Consider the following 17,547-nt stretch of genomic DNA (forward strand, 5'->3'; position numbering starts at 1 on the left):
ACACATACACACAGAGGCAGATAGAGAGAGAGAGAGAGAGACAGAGAGACAGACATGGAGAGAGGGAGAGAGAGGATGGGGGGGGTAGAAAACATCATCTGAAACAAACCGCACCTCTTTCTCAGATTCAGCTGGATGAAACAGCTAAGTGGCTTCTTTGGGATACAGAACAAGAAATAACAGGCCCCTTCTGCCCATAAGAGGCCTGATTCCTCCTCTAACTCAGCCCAGTTCATCTCTTTCTAAGGTATTTGCTTATAGCAATAAGCAGTTTGTGTTAAAGCCAAAGTGGTTCTCTCGGGGAGGTCCTTTGGGGAAACTCTCTGTTTCATTTTGAGGTATAATTTTGAATTCTTAAATTCTCAAAGATGTCTTCTGAAAGGAAAGTGTACATGTTCTCAATTTCCAAGTAAATATCAGGACTGGGGATTTAGCTCAGTTGGGAGAGTGTTTGCCTAGCATGCCAGAAGCCCCGGGTGTGATTCCCCCAGGCACTACAAAAAGCAAGCTTGATGGCACTTGCTCGCAATCCTAGCATTAGAAAGGTGCAGGCAGGAGGATTTAGAAGTTCAAGGTCATCCTGAGCTACATAGACAGCTGGAGGCCAACCTGGCCACATGAGACCCTGCTACAAGCAAACAAGAAAAGTCACAGCAAGCCACAGAGTTCTTCCTTTACAAGACTGGCTGCCACTCTCTGTCACTAAATCAGCCACAGCCCGGGGATAAGACATGTTATACACAGGGAAACTGAGGCACTGGAATGCAGGCCTTTCTAGTCAAAGGAAGCAATAGGGACAGCTCCCAACCGTGTACTTCAGACTTCAAGTTAGAAAGTATTACAAGCCCTAGACATTTTTTTCAAAACAATCAATTCTGTCCATCTTCATAGCTGAAAGATGAATGCTTGAAAAAAGAATATGGTCCAAGAAATTAGAGCTGGGCTTGCGATTATTACAGTTATTTGTCAACAGCAGTGTATGATTTTGGAAAAGCACCAGCTGTATTAGCAAGAGGATAAGAGTGCAGTTCATTTTTCATTTGCCTAATATAGACATCCTTGCCTCGCCAAAGAGAGGGCTAAAAAGAAGCGATAAAGCATCTGAGATTGAACAACATAACCAACTTCACAGAAAATGATTTAAACCTTTCACCGTCTGCTAACACAAGAGATTTTATTGCTGATTTATGTGAGGAGCTGTCAGAACTGTCAGGAAGGGAAATGGCCCTCCAAGAGGGAAAGTTATATGGGCAGCTAAAACCATTTACCTGCCTCTACCTGCTGACCCAGGATGTGTGTGAAGGAAAACGTGTCACAAAAATCTAAACACAGTGACCTACATGTTGACAGAGTAGGTGCTGAAAGACCCAATTGCCTAATGACAAAACAGGATGAGTGCTTCATGGTTCAACAACCTGTTGTCTCAGATCTTCTTCTTCTCAGTTAAGGTGAAGTAGCCAGAGTGGTACTGTCAACCTTGTTTACAGGACAGTACCCACTAAACAGCTGCCCTGAAATCCCTTGGCCTCCTCTTCCTGCTTGCCACTCCAACCAACTTGCCCTCCCATCATCCCTCAAAGAGACTGTCTCTGACAGACATTGAACACCCAGTTATTTAAGATACTGAAATAGGGAGAACTTATCTAGACAATTCTAAAAGCAAAAAGGAAAACCAGTGCATTTGAATCTAAGAAAGCCTTGACAATGTAAGCTATCCTACACTTGACAGAGCAAATGCTTTGAAGCAAATGCTTTAAAGTTTCAGAAGGCTAAGGAGTGACCTTTGCTGAAGTTGGTCATCCTAGCCAGACAGCTATATGTGTGACAGAGAGGACAGTCTAGTAAGGAGTAGAGCCACAGCTTTGTACCCCTACCTTTTGCATAATAATAATAATTCTTCCCAAAGTTAGCATCTGATGGGAATCCTGTATTTGATGAGATTAGATGGATAGATAGATATGTGATAGATGATTATAAATGATAGATGATAGACAGAAAGATGATAGATGATGATAAATGATAGACAGATAGATGATAGATAATTGATAGATGATGATAGATAGATAATAGATAGGTAATAGATAGATAGATGATAGATCAAAGATAGATAATTGATTGATGGATAAATAGATAGATGATGATAGATAGATAGATGATAGATGATAGATAAAAGATAGATCATAGATAGATAATAAATAGATACATACGTACACACACACAGATAGATAGACAGACAGACAGACAGACTGACAGACAGACGACAGTAGACAGGCAGGTAATAGACAGATACATAGATGATAGAAATATTTTGTATTTGATCTGTACATATTATATTTCTATCACTGTAACAAAATACTTGAGACATCAACTTAAAAGCAGTGAAAGTTTATTTTGGCTCATACATTTTAAAGATTTCATGGTCATCTTGTTTTGGAGCCTGTGATGAGACAGGATATATGGTTGAAAGCAACTCCCAAATGATTCCAGATCCTGCGGAATTGCCAATCAGTGGCAAGCATCAAACATCCTATTACATGCTCTGATGGAATCTAGAAACACATACTGAAAAGTCCAAGTTCCAGAGAATAGCCTGTGTATCCAATCCTAAACCCAGCCTGTGATAGCATGTCCACGCCACACTAGCATGACTTGAGAGAGGCACAACATCCCTGGACCAGCACAGGTTCTGGAAGCTTGTTGAGAATGCTCTGAGGTTGATACTTCCCCTGTCTAGGACCAGATGCTGTGAAGCAGTCCTCTATGATTATGCTCCCCTAGCACCTGCCCACTGCTTTCTTTCCTCCTGCTACAAGTGGCATTTCCCCCATCCATTCCGTAGTGAGCAGTCCAGCCACCATGTCCGCCACCGCTGCTGCCTGGGAATTTGACTTAGATCGTCTTCCAGTTTGGTTTTGTTCTCAGTTCGCTCTCTGCTCCCTTACCTTCTCGTTGTGTGTTACTTGTACTTTATACGTTCACACTTTCACCTCTCCCTCCACAAAATACTGAACAAAAAAGCGGTTTTGTTCCCCTGCTCCCCGTCAGAATTAACTTCCCTGAGTAAAACAGGAACCACTTTAAATTCACCACACTAACTCTAAAAGTCTATTTCCTCACGTGCTAAATAAGGAAGAGAAGTTTCTCCTGCCAAAATCAATGGGCAAGAAGTCTTTCTGTCAGTGCCACCAACACATAGATGGTTATAACCTAGACAAGAAGTCACAGAAATGAGATGGGAAAATGGAAGGAGATGAAATTGTCACTATTTGTGAATGGTGCAATGTATCTGCCCAGAAATGTAAAGAATCAACTAGAAAACTGTTTTAATAAATCAGAGAGATGAATAAGATAGCCAGATACAAGAATGATATACAGAACACAAAAACAACTTCATCTATTAATACCATTCCCCTAGAAAAGTTCATGAGCAAAGATCTTACATTAATAACAAAATGCTTCAATCAATAATTAATTGCTTAGAAGACTCAATAGTGTGTATACAATACCTGTATTCAAATGGAGTTTCACATTAAAACCCATCAGAATAAACACTGCACAACAATTAATATGGGGAAAAGGTAGCTTGTTTTGTTTTTCAGTCTGAAGCTGAGTATAGTGGTGTGTGCCTTTAAGCTCAAGAGTTGAAGGAAGAAAAGGTTTTGAGTTCAAGGTCAGCCTAGGTACAGAGTTCTTAAGCAGCAGCAGAGAGGAGAGTGATGGAGGGAGAAAAGGGAGGGAAGGAGGAGAGGGGAAAGGGAGGAAAAGAGAAGAAAAAGGAAGAAAGAAAGGAGGAGGAAAGGAAGGGAGGGTGAGGAGGGAGGGAAGAGGGGAAGTGAGGAAGAATGAAGGAAAGGAAATAATAGAGGGAGAAAGGGAAAGAAGGGAGGAAGACAGAGAAGGAAGGCAGAGAAGGGGAAGGAGAAAAATATAAAAAAATTCAAAGTACATGAACTTGTGCTACCAAATTTTAAGTATATCACACAGTTACAAAAATAAAATGGTGAGGTACTTATAAGAATATCAGCAGAAAAAATAGAAAAAATAAATAGAAATGCCTCATCTCCCTATGAATGAGTTTCCAATATGAAGTTACGCAAGTATTGTACATTGGTGGGAAAAAGTAAGGTGTATGAATACACGTCATGGACTCGGATTCCTACATGATTCCCTGTACAGGAACAAATCTCAAGGCAATTCCAGAGCTAAACATAAAGTGTATATAAATAGGCAGATCAGCAGCCAGAAAAACTTCCCAGCAGCTTCTCCCTGGGGTGGTGAAGAGCAAGCATCAAGTCTAATTCTGGATGGACTGAGAGCTGGAGGGATTCATAGACTCCCTTTATTTAAACAAGAGATAAGGAAGCTTCAGTCCTGTGCCCGTTAGTCCCCCCCCAGAACCCCCCCTCTCTCTCTTATCCTACCTATACAGGGTTTCATAGAAAGGTAGAAGTCATATCCTTACCAATGCAAAGTTTGTAAGTCTCCAGAAATTGATTTCAAAATAGAGGAAATGCCAGATAAAGAAGTCAAAAGATCTTACAAAGTATCAGTGAATTTCAAGAAAACATGGAAAGTGACTGAATATATTACAGAAGGTAATGCAGGACATGAATGATACTCAGCAAGACAACAGAAGTGTTTTTTTAGAGAAACACAAATGGAGGAACGCTACTTCCTGGTTTACTCCATGGCTTACCCAGTTACTTTATTTACACAATCTACAATCACTTCCCCAAAACTGGCACAACCCACAGCACTGTCCCACAGACATGACCACTGCCGAGTCTGATGGAGACAATTTCTTAGTTGAGGTTCTCTCCTCCTAGTTGACTGGAGTAGACAAAACAAAATCAATGCAAGGGGTAAAGGCAATTGCCACTAACCCTAACAACTAATTCTCAGAAGTTGTTCTTCGATCTCCAAACATATGCCATGGACCATGTAGTACACACACACACACACACACTCACACACTCACACACACACACACACACACACACACTCGTGGCACACACACATACACACACACAAATGATGGATGGATGGATGAGAAAAATAAGTAGACATGTACCAAGAGACACAGGAAATGAAAAACTAAAAACAGCCTATGTCTATTGCTACAAAACTAGTTTAAAAATAATTATAATTAATAAGGAGCTAGTTAAAATAATTGCACATACAAATTGTGGGTTGGAAGTACTATAGTGGTTTAAGATTGTTACACCAATGATAACTGGCATACAATAAAATCATTAGCTAATATGTTTAACTTGATATAGTTTACAAATATGCTCACTTTTACTCCTTCATTCAGTAAACAACAACACAATTGATACCTGCCACATCCAGAAACAGTTCTGTTAAGTGATAACGTGGTAAGCCAAAGAGACAATATCTGTCTCTCCTGAAGTTTACTGTCTGTTAGGTAGGCAAACAGCAAATGGCAAATCACTGTAAGCCCGAAACAACTGAAGGATATATTAGATTCTATCTTTGCCATACCAACTTACCACAACTTCAGTGGCTTGAACAACACAATTCATTAGTCCACCAATCTATACATCCAAGTCCAGTCCACGTCTCACTAGAAATGACTGCATCCTTCTGGTGGCTCTAGGGAAAGAGCAGTTTCCTTCGTCCTTTGAATGCTTTCTAGAATTCAGTCCCTTGCGGTCATGGGACCGAGGGCCCCTTTCATCACTGGCCATCCCACAGGGCCGTTCCCACTTTCCAGTGGCCACCTGCATTCTTTTTCTGGTATCTCCTTCATCCACCTTCAAAGCCATTAGTGGCGGTGACTTTACTCTCACCTGTGCATTTCTTGTCTTTCTTCTGCCTGATCCTCACGGGGAAGATTCTTCTAAGGATTTAAATAGTTAGGCTGGATCTGTGAGAATAACCCAGGATTCTCCCCCAAAACTCAAGGTAATCACATCATATTTCATCTATTTAGCTATAAAAGAGATGTTTGCACAGGTTGTAGGGATGGGGGCATGGATGCTATGATATAACCAAAAATGCTGATAAGTACAAAGTATATAAAAAGGAGATCATTTAGACTGGGATGTGATAGAAACCTGTGTTGGTCGATTTTTATCAAACACCACCAGCTCTCAGGATGCTTACATGAGTTCCAGTGCAGACTGGCCTATGTAGTGAGACTATGCCTTTGAAAAGGGAAAAGAGGGAGACTTTATTTGGGTTCAATTTCAGGAGAATGGGTCTGTGATCCCCTGACTCCATCATGATGGGTTGGAGGCAAGGCTAAAACACAAAGACAGAATGGTATACGGGGAAAATTGCTTCACTGACAACAGCCAGAAAGCAGAAAGATGAAGAAGGGACCTGGACCTTCATAGACACACCCCTAGTGACCTGCTTCCTATCCTTTATCCCCACTTTCTGGTAGTGTCACTGCATTATGGTTCTGTTCATGAATTAGGGCACTGTTTGTATCAAAACCTCCATAATCACTCCCGAACATTGCTGTGTGTGTGACCTGAGCCTTGTGCAGGACACTTCCTCTTTAAACTCGAGAGCCCTCCCGGAGAGATGGACTCTACACAGTAACCAATCATGTGACCATCTGAGTATCACATTGCAGGCATATATTAAATACACAGACAGGGTATGAAAATCTCTATACCAAACCATGTATCAGTTACTGACACAAAAAGGCGCCAAATTCAAGGTAGAAGATGGCAACCTTTATTAGCGAGCCTATATTTTATTCTTGGGTGTTTTACTTGGGAATATTTTTAAGAACGCATTTAAGCTTATAAAGCCTTGGGTTAAAAAAAAAAGTCAACTGAGAATGGTAGCTCACACCTTCAGTCTCATCACTCAGAGGCTGGCACAGTAGGATCACTGTGGATTTGGGATGAGCACGGGCTACATAGAGAATTCCAGACCAGCGTGGGCCAGAGTGGTACCTTGTCAACAAGACAGCTTGGGAGCTAGAGAGACAGCTCAGCTGTCAAGAGCATTTCCTGTTCCTCCAAAGGACCCAAGTACTGTTCCCCACACCTGTGTCAGCTGACTTACCTTTAAACTTCAGTCCCAAGGGATCCAACACCTTCTTCTGGCATCTGTTGGCACCCACACTTATCCACATAGACATTTACACATACACATAAATAAAACTAAGAATTCTTTTTAAAACATTACCAGAATGAGGAAGGCAGGAAGTTTTAAATATTGTTGCGATTTAGGCATATTCTAAATTCAAAAACATATATAAAATACAAACAAAGCCTTGTCCTGGACTCCACAAAAGGACACATGCTAGCGGGAATTCACAAATGAAAGCCTTTTCTCTCCTCGGTCTTCAAGGAAACCATACCTACCAATTAGACGTTTTTACACATCAGCAACCTCAGAAACTTCTTGTGGCTATAACCCCTTTATTTTTCTTCTAAGTCCTAACTTGGTGCTCATTTGCTGAGCCCTGGCCCTGGATACCACACATCATTTCATGTGCTTTTCCAAGGAGGACACTAAAAGCTGCTCTCAGAATGAAGGCAGGCAGAAGAAAAGTTGCTTGAATGGGCCCTGTGGTGTAGCAATCTGTCACAGCAGAAGGGTGAGTCTTGCCAGTATGCGTTTCTGCTACCCAAGACACAAACAGGGGAGACATCACAGCCGGACGCGTGGAAGTGCCCGCCACTGAAGTGGACTGGACTGGTGCTCAGTACAAAGACAGGACACCAAAGGTTCTCCTAGGAGCGAGGAAAGCAAGCTTTTAGCAGTTTGCTCAAGTTTCACAACCCTGGATGGACACGAGTGTGGAAAATTGGTTGTATGTATACATGTGCACGCATTTGGGGGAATGGTGTTTGTGTGTGTGTGTGTGTACATGTTTGTGTGTGTTTTGTCTCAGGAACTGTTTCTCAGGCGCCATTAGCCTTGATTTTTTTATGTGTATATATGTATATGTGTGTGTGCACATGTGTTTGCATGTACATGGTCATGCATGTATGTGCACATGAGTAAATATGTAGAAGCTAAAGGTTAGAATCCTCTCTCCTCTCATTTCCCACCTTATTTTTTAGGGAAAGGTCTCTTACTGAGTAAAGAGCTCACTAATTCTGCTGGTCTAACTACCCAACTTGCTCTGAGAATCTCCTACCCTTGCCTCCTGTGTGCAGAGATTACAGGTAACCCACCATGCCCACCTGACATGTATGTGAATGTGGGGTTTGGGCCTTACATCTGTGTTACAAGTGTTTTACCCACTGAGCACTCTCCCCAGCCCCTGCGTTGAATTTGGGGAAAGGGTCTCAAAAGGGGACCTTGGAATCACCAGTTATGGTGGGTTGACTGGCCAGTAGGCTCCAGGGATCACTTTCCCTAAATCCCCAACACTCACTGTGAGCCCTCACACTAGACCCTTTACAGGAGTCCTAAGGATTGAACTTGGGTCTTTGCTTGAACGGCAATCACTTTACAGATAGCGCCTGCCCCCAGCTCCAGTACAGTTTAGTGATCATCAAAACTACACTTCATTTGCAACACAGATATTTCTCTGAAAAGCCACTGACTCCTGCTTCACAGTTTTCAAACCCGTTCATGTGCTAATCACACATATTTATTTCTCCGGCACCCTGCTTACAAAAGATAGAATTCTCTAAATAATGTGTTTACAATCAGCTAGTAGTTTCTTCTGCTTGAATTTCCCTTCATCACCTCAAGAGGAACAAATCTGAAACAAAACACACCATCATCTGCTCAGAAGGACAGTCTCCTCCCAGCCCTTCCTGCCTGAGACAGGGACCCCTCTATTTCCCCATCATTCATGCCTGAAGGTTCAGCATCGTTCTCAAATCATCCATCACTGGTCAACCTCCCTCAAGCCCTTTGGAAAGCAGGTGAGATAAAAATCATCATACATACATACATAAAATACCGAATAGAATATATCATTAACCATTATGTAACTCCCACCTGCATCCCTGCTGCTGAGCCTGTTGCCAACAAGTATGTAGCTGAAGTATTTCCCCAGTGCTCCTAACCCACTGCCCATCATACCAGTCCAGGCTCTGCATTTTGCTCACTGGTGAGCACAACCACAGTCACACTGTCATCCTGTGACCAAACAATTTTGTGAGCCCTTTTTGGGCTCTCCTGTGATTTTAAAATTCGTGGGTATTTGTCTGCTAGGGTTGTCAGAGCAGAGTTCAAAACAGGAGTGGCTCCAAGAACAGGAAATTCCTTCCCAGTTCAGGAGTCCAGAAGTCTTAGACCAGGAATCAGCAGGACTGCACTCCTGCCAAAGGGCATGGTGCTTCACAGACTGGTCCACGACCACCTTGTGTCTTTGAGGGTTCCCGTATTCACATGGACTTCCCATTCTATCCCCTCCTTCTCTTCCTCTTCCTCTGTCTCCTCTCTCTTTCTCCCCATCCAAATTTCCATTTTATGCAGCTTTCAGTTACACTGAATTAGTCCATTTCCCCTTACTGCAACAAAATACCAGAGGCTGAGTGTTTTATAAAGAAAGGAGATTAATTTAGTTCATATCTTTGAAGCTTGGAAGCCCAAACAGCATAGCACCAGCTCTTGTGAGGGCAGCCTTGGGTGTATCACATGGTGGGTGGAGTCATAGCAGGACTGTAAGCAAGAGGCCAGTCACGTGGTGAGAAGGAAAGGCAGATGAAGAGAATACCAGTCCCCCACTTACAATAACCCTTCCACAGGAACAGTATCAGTTCCTTCTAATAACAATGTCCCCAATGGTAGCAGTGTTCCCAATGACCTAAAGATCTCCCACTAGATGCTCTCACCCCAACATTGCTGCAGTGGGGACCAAGCTTCCAGCCATGAACCCTTGAGGGAGAAATTATAGCCAAACCATATCCAAGGCAACCCTATTGTAGGATGACTTACCTCTCAAATAATGTCACAGCAATACCCTATTTCTAAACTTTATCCAGTACTACAAACAGAGCTTTGACAGATGAATTTCTCATGACACAATTCAACCAGGATAAAAAGCCATGATTAAGGAGGCCCTTCAGGTGGGGTGGAGGAACAGAATTACCCACAATGCTCTGGGCCGTGTCTTGTGAGTAGGCCAAGTTTTCTTCTCTGTCTCCTGCACATTGCCGAGCACAGCATGCAATAAATGAATGAGTACTTGTTGATGGTTGATTAATGGCACATTTAACGCTAAAATTTAAAATTGTGTATGTTATCCTGTGGAGGTAGTTTGGGATTTGTCTGTGTGCCAGCAGCAGATCTCATGCCTAGCAGATAGGAAAGGCTTAAATCATCTCAGGGTCTGATATGATTAGTATCTGTTCCCAGAGACCATGTGGAAGGAAAATAGCTGGCTGGCATCTAACGCTGAGCCAGCCCCCTTTGTCTCCGGGCCTGGGTCCCAGAGGCAGCAGAGCCGAGAAACTCAGGCAAGGCTGGCAAGGGGTCACATTGGTAGAAGATTCGAGAAGGGACGCTGGTGAAAGAGCTGCCGAGAGGATGCATCCGTCCTGGCCTCGGGGCAGCTCACACCCCCTCGCCAAGCCTGGGGACACACAGCTGCCCTGTCCACACTCAGAGGGGCAAATTCCCCCACATCAGAGAGGCAGCCCTGGGCCGCTAAATGGAAGCCTGGCCAGCGAGGAAGCAGCTGGTCTTGGCAAACAAAAAATAATGCCCCAGGCAAAAACAAAGCAAGAGGGATCCTGGAAAAGATTCATCCTGAGAAGCCCTCTCTCTCTCTCGGCCAATTTTTTTTTTAGTCCAATATAAAATTCTAAGCTTTTTGGGGAAACATGGCAGCAGATTACGACAGTCTAAACGCTCTGTGATTAGAAATTCTAGAAGGCTTCTTCTTTTCCTTTCAAGACATTCAATAATTTTTCAATAATACATGCATGCTGTGGCCAGCTATTTTGCTATCCGGTTCCCTGTACCGTGTAACATGGACCGCCATGAAAGCCTTCAAGCGACTGGGAGGCTCTGCCTGCAGAATTGCCACATCAGACACTGCCCATTGTGTTCCTATCTCATGAAATGAACTGCTAATGACAAGCTACTCTTCATTGTTAAAAAAAAAAAGAGATCCATGTATACACATACAAATGCAGGAGAGTCTTCTGAGATGTATGTTTAATCCATGCATTAATTTCCCACTGTGCATAGGATCTCGTGGTCCTGGAATTAGTGATGCATAGTGGATCTTCCAAGAAAAGTCGATTCGTGGGCGCAGATGAACCAACCAGTCAGGTGAGATCTTCAAAGAAAGATCTAGTCACAGTTAAGGTCAAAAACAGGTTTTTAAATATTCTGATTGACAACAGTAATCGCTAGAGTTTCTTATTGAGTACTTACAGCTGAAGAGGCTCATGTTTTATGTTTTGAACCTACCTCTTCTCAAGTCCTTTCAATTCTATCTAAATGTATTGTGTAAGCCAAGCATGCTCGCACTCATATGTACTACAAACACTTGGGAGGCTGCGGCAGAAGGGTGATGAGCTGGAGCCTGAGTGAGCCCCATGTCTGCCCAGGCTGTTAGTGAGACCCAGTTTCAAGTCAACACTCACTGCTTAAAAACGTGTGTGCTGCACAGTTGTGAATAACTCACGTAGTGTTAGCATCACTTTCAGTTATATGTAAAGAAATAAACTAACTAAAAAACAAGTGTGTAACTTGCCTATGATCACAGCAAGTACTGGAGGAGTTGGGATTCATACTCTAACTATGAGCCCTGTACTTACGCCAACATCCTGCACAGATTAAAAGGAGCGATGCACGGAAAACATCAAAGATGAAGTCCTCTAGAAGAATGCCACAAGCATGTGCTTCTACTTTTAAAACAACGATTTATAAAAATAACTTCCCTTAGAAAACAAAACACAAACCTAAATGGTAACTCCCAGTGTGAGACTAGCAACCACAGCCTCAAGAACTCACTTTGAGACAACTGTGTGCACAGGATATATCACCTTGCACGGTTCTGAGGGAAGTTCTCCAAGCACTGGAGACTTGTAATGATAAAAATTACACGGTAACCTTTTATGCGACAAGCTTATTGAACGCCATATTACATTAGTGATGCTATTCTAAGGAAATCTAGTCATGCTGGGCTAAATTTTCCAAGAATGCAATTTGAGCCCACAGTAAGGTGTACTATAAAATGAATGGAGTACTGTGGTTCAGACAAACCCTCCGAATGGTCCATCTGTGGACTTTATCTCACCAATTCTCATTAAACAGTTATTTCATTTCTCAACATCCTCACCAGCTCCACTCCTGGGTAGTCATTCAGATGCCGAGTTGGTCTCACAACACATGCAAATATAAATTAAAGGCAGCAGTGCCACGGACTACAGAGAATTCACTGATACCGGCCCCAGTGTGAGGCAGGGACACAGTCACTGCACACGGGAAGGGACTTGGTGGCCCATCAGGCCTAACCTTTTATTACCCCCTAGGCATCGTTTGGAGTGTGGCAGTCACTGACACATGCACACAGGCCCATCCACCTGACTCCACATCCCATGCACTTGTACAGTGAAGATGTGTTGGGTACCACAAAATGGAACTCTAAAACCTCAGATTCTCATGGCTTCCTAGCTACCCATCTAAAGGAGGTGTGTTTCTCTCATTTTCCAGGTGGGCAAGTTACAGTGAAATGTCCCAAGTTGCTCAGAGGTCAGAGAAACAAAGACAGCACACAGGCCTGGATGTCATCTCTTCTCTGACCTTCTCTAATTCAACCTGCACATTTCTCATAGCCTGTGGGAGTTTCCAAAACATAGACAGGGAATGCTCTGGGTCCACTTTCAGGTCCCCACCATACTTGGCAAGGAGTACCCCTGGATTAATGATGAGCTGGTTGTAAAAGAGCATGTGAGGTACAGGTATGTTGGGTGGGTTTGGGGAACACTGGCAGCCATGGCCGTCACATGACTTGATGGATAACCATTAATAAGTTTCCTTTAGGAGAACACAGCTTCCACCCTAGGGCATCTTAGTCACCACGGATGAAGGATTACAAGCATATACGAGTAAGAAAAGATGTATGCCAATGGTAGCTACTAAAGGAGCTAGTGCCTTGAATGGGTAGAAGAGTTACATGATATCATCGAAGTTCCTGGGTGCCCATAATTACAATATGTTGTTACTGGGAAGAAAATATCATATGTCCATCAACTGGATTTGCCCATCTAACTAGGGAAGATAGAGTCTAAATCAATACTGAATTATCCAAGGAGAAGGGAAGGGATACAGATGCTTCTTAACCTATGTTAAAGGCCTGGACTGCATGTATCAACTGCCAGCCACAGAGTGAACAGTTTTGAACTTTCCATTCATGCCAAGTGCCAGATAACTACAGCCTGACCTGCTATGACAAGGAGCAGAAAACCTGCCAGGCAGAGGCCAGGCAACCCCCAGGACCATGGTAACGGAATGATAAACTACTTTGGTATATTAAGTTTTGGGGTACTTTATTATGTAGCAACTGCTAACCAGAGCACCAACCCTGCTGCCACAAGCAGACAACCTTTGATTAGGAGACATTTTGTGGAGAGGTGTGACTGTATTTTGCTTGTAGAAGTACATGAATTTTTTAAGTGGGCTTTTGTTGTAAGGTTATTATCCTCCAAAGACAGTCTCACTCCAGTAAATGACATCGTTTGGTATTCATGACCTTATGCAGTCCCATTTCACAGAGAAATTGTGACCAAGAGAATGCAGCAGAGGTTACTCAGTATGACTTCCAAACTTGTGTCACAAGCACTTTGCAGATTTTGCTCTGGGAGAGGCCAGCCACTATGTAACAGCCAACACTATTGCGAGAACAGGAGAGGCCTGTAAAAAAGAAAGAAAGTAGGACTGAAGAGATGACTCAGTAGTGGAGGAATGTGCTGCTCTTGCTTAGGAGTCAAATCCAGTCCCCAGCACCCATATTAGGCAGCTCACAATAAGCTGTAACTCTAGCCCCTGGGGTCTGATGCCTCAGGCCTCCTTAAGTGCCTACACTCAAGTGCACACACCCCTACATAGATGTCTGTACATACACATAAATCTTTTGAAGGAAAGAAATAAAAACAAAAGCAGGGAGTAGGGAAAGAGAGAAAACACAAACAGCTGGCTAGGCCCTCTGAGCTGACATGCCCAACACGAACATGCGGTCACAGGTAGGCATTCTGCCCAAGTCAGTTTTCAGTGGTTCCCATCCCACTCCACTATGCTTGATTTCACACACGTGATTCACATGACCATGAGGACACACGTGGGCATGATGTCCAGCGTTTCAATGGCTCCCATCTCACTCCAGTACGCTTGACTCCACATCCATGTGTCACCTTAAGCAGGAACTCTCTAGCTGAGCCAATCTATGCATAAATCTATGATATTAAATTGTTGTAAAACAAAATAAGTTTGGGTTGGTTTGTAATATGTATCAATGGAGTTTGTAATATTAACATTGTACATATTGAAAATGCTTGCTGAGCCGGGCGGTGGTGGCGCACGCCTTTAATCCCAGCACTCGGGAGGCAGAGGCAGGCGGATCTCTGTGAGTTCGAGGCCGGGCTGGACCGATAGCCTCCAAAACAATACAGAGAAACCCTGTCTCATAAAAACCAAAAAAAAATGCTTGCTGATTGTGGTAAATGCACAATCTGGAATGTCCTCTGAATGACCAAAATGTCAACAGATCATTACTACACAGACTCAGAGAAAGAGGGAAAAAAAGATAACAAGAATTCAAACTTCTAAGGGAAGGAAGCAACCAATAGTCCTACCCAACTTTGACACCACAGTAACAACCAGCATGGCACAATAACCCTACCAGTGTAGTCATGTTACACATATATTTGTGGTAACCAATAGCCATACAATTGGATTTAAGGCCTGTTCAACAAGTGGGAAATCATGCCAGGTAATAGAAACCAAGCCAACTGCATGGGCTAGTAAGGTCTGGGAGGAAACCCTACAACCATCACTTTACTAAACTGGCATAGTTCCTAATTGCGTTCTAAATATTTTTCCTTATAACCACAGAGAAGTGTAGCTCTCACGACCCATCAAAGACACTTGTCTTTGCAATGGATGATGAGAACTATACAAAGCTAGAACTGATCAAAATGCAGAAGACAAAGTGATCATTTGGTGCCCAGGCCCAACCAGTCCATCTACAACATAACTCCTGCATGTAAGGATTAGGAACATCAAGAAGAGAGGGTAGACAGATTGCAACAGCCAGAGGAACAGGACATGTGCTGTGAGATTGTGTGTCCTAAAAATGACAGGGAGACTGCACCCATGAAGTCTCAACATAACTGCCTAAACAAGATCTGAAGAAAGATTATACCAAACATGCTGATATTAAAAGGGGTATCTCACAGCACCCTAAGTATACAAAGAACTACAGGCAACTAAGGGGTGCTAAGAGGGAGAGAAATAGTCTTCCCCAGGGAAGAGCACACCATTGGTTATCCAACACCAAATGGTCAGTCTTGGAATAACATACATTCAAGTGACATTATACACACCGAACAGTTGTATTTATATAGTTAGAAATGACTGTGTGTGGCAACTAAAAAAAAAGAGGACATGAATTTGAAAGAGCAAAGGAGTACATGAGAGAATTAGAGGAAGGAAAGGGAGACAATGGCATAATTACATTTTAATTTCAAAAGATAACAATTGCTAATAGAAAAAAAGAATGACATTCTACCATTTGTCCAAAAAATATGGTGTGAATTAATTATGCAAACAGTTCAACAAAAATGGAGCAGATAGTCACTTGAGTTAAGAAAATAAACAGTTCAGAACATCCTTGACTTTCATGGAAGCAAGCAGTCAGCTAATGATGCCGGTAATGGGTGAAGACAAAATCATTTAGCCCACATACAAAATCATTAGCCCACTTCCTCTACCTACCTTTCCATTTGCAAGTGCAGTAAACCATGCAACAAGAAAGAAGACCCTACATCCCGTAAATGACTATGGTATTGGAGAGGTAAGGAATGCTGAAGCTGTGGAAAACAGCTGCTGGGGTCTCATAAAGGAAGCAAACTTAGAAGTCTTGACATGTAACATGAGACTCCACATGTCAGCCAAACTGCTTCCTCAACCAGACCTAGGTTCTGTCATATGCACTCATAGCTCATCTCTTTATCAAGTGCATATCTCTTCTCTCAGTGACACCCAGTCACCCCCACCCTCTCAGACACTGGTAATCCTGAGAACGTACATCCACTTCTTTCTTAAAGGCATCAGCACTTGTCATTCAATGCTATGTCCACATATGAAACACAGCATATGATTTGGAGTCAGCTGAGCTGACTTGAAGTCTTGCTTTGGCACAAGAGAGGAAGGCGCAGGTAGACAGGAAGGCAGGAAGGAAGGAAGGAAGGAAGGAAGGAAGGAAGGAAGGAAGGAAGGAAGGGAGGGAGGGAGGGAGGGAGGGAGGGAGGGGGAAGACAGGAAGACAGGAAGGAAAGTAGACAGGAAGGAAAGTAGACAGGAAGGAAGTTAGACAGGAAGGATGGAAGGTATACAAGAAGGAAAAGAAGGAAGGAAGCTAGATAGGAAGGAAGGAAGACATGAAGACAGGAACGAAGGTAGATATGAAAGAAAGAAGGAAGGAAGTTAAACAGGAAGGTAGACAGGAAGGAAGGTAGGCAGGAAGGAAGAAGGAAGGTAGACAGGAAGGAAGGAAGGCATGAAGGAAGGTAGACAGGAAGGAAGGAAGGTAGACAGGAAGAAAGGTAGGCAGGAAGGAAGGTAGACAGGAAGGAAGGAAGGAAGGCAGGAAGGAAGGTAGACAGGAAGGAAGGTAGACAGGAAGGAAGGAAGGCAGGAAGGAAGGTAGACAGGAAGGAAGGAAGGTAGACAGGAAGAAAGGTAGGCAGGAAGGAAGGTAGACAGGAAGAAAGGTAGGCAGGAAGGCAGGAAGGAAGGTAGACAGGAAGAAAGGTAGGCAGGAAGGCAGGAAGGAAGGTAGACAGGAAGAAAGGTAGGCAGGAAGGCAGGAAGGAAGGTAGACAGGAAGAAAGGTAGGCAGGAAGGAAGGTAGACAGGAAAGAAGGAAGGTAAACAGGAAGGAAGGAAGGAAGGAAGGAAAGCAGACAGGCAGACAAGCAGGAAGGCAAGATGACACAGAAAAGAATGGGCCCTCCCAGACACAAATCTTGCCCTGCCTTGGTCTTGGACTTCTCAGTGCTCAAATCTGTGAGAAATACATTTCTGTTGTTTAGAAATGACAAGTTTAACTCATTTTTTATAGCAGACACAACCACCTATAATAAGTAACTAATACATTATTCTTGAAAAATGATAAATTTTCCCCCTTCCTCCTCTGGGAAGCTGCACACACTAAACTAAGAAGACAGAAATATCTCTGTTAACCTAATTCACCACAGAGTTGTTAGAGCAAACCCAGGAGAGAGGCGATTATTTTGCATATTTTCTCTTAAGGACAGAAATTTAATACTAGGATCTCCCCTCTCTGTTCCTCCTAACCCTCTCAGCTGACACTCTGGAATGAAGGAGTGAGAAAAGTGAGCCCCTCAGGGAACTGAGCTATGGAGG

At 43.1% G+C, this 17,547-nt stretch overlaps 1 long non-coding RNA gene across 2 annotated transcripts in view; it reads right to left on the bottom strand.

Moving 5' to 3' along the window:
- The window catches only part of LOC121144346, a 60,198-nt gene that overhangs the window by 11,245 nt on the left and 31,406 nt on the right, over positions 1-17,547 (bottom strand). Inside the window, exon 3 of one of the 2 annotated variants that reach the window (XR_005881698.1) lies at positions 13,450-13,815. The exons of the other annotated variant lie outside the window; for it this stretch is intronic. This is a non-coding gene — a long non-coding RNA (uncharacterized LOC121144346). Of the gene's footprint in view, positions 1-13,449; positions 13,816-17,547 lie in introns of those variants that run through there. 2 annotated transcript variants of the gene reach the window in all.

Source organism: Mesocricetus auratus, unplaced genomic scaffold (genome assembly GCF_017639785.1).
Source record: "Mesocricetus auratus isolate SY011 unplaced genomic scaffold, BCM_Maur_2.0 Super-Scaffold_100015, whole genome shotgun sequence".
Taxonomy (NCBI): Eukaryota; Metazoa; Chordata; class Mammalia; order Rodentia; family Cricetidae; genus Mesocricetus; species Mesocricetus auratus.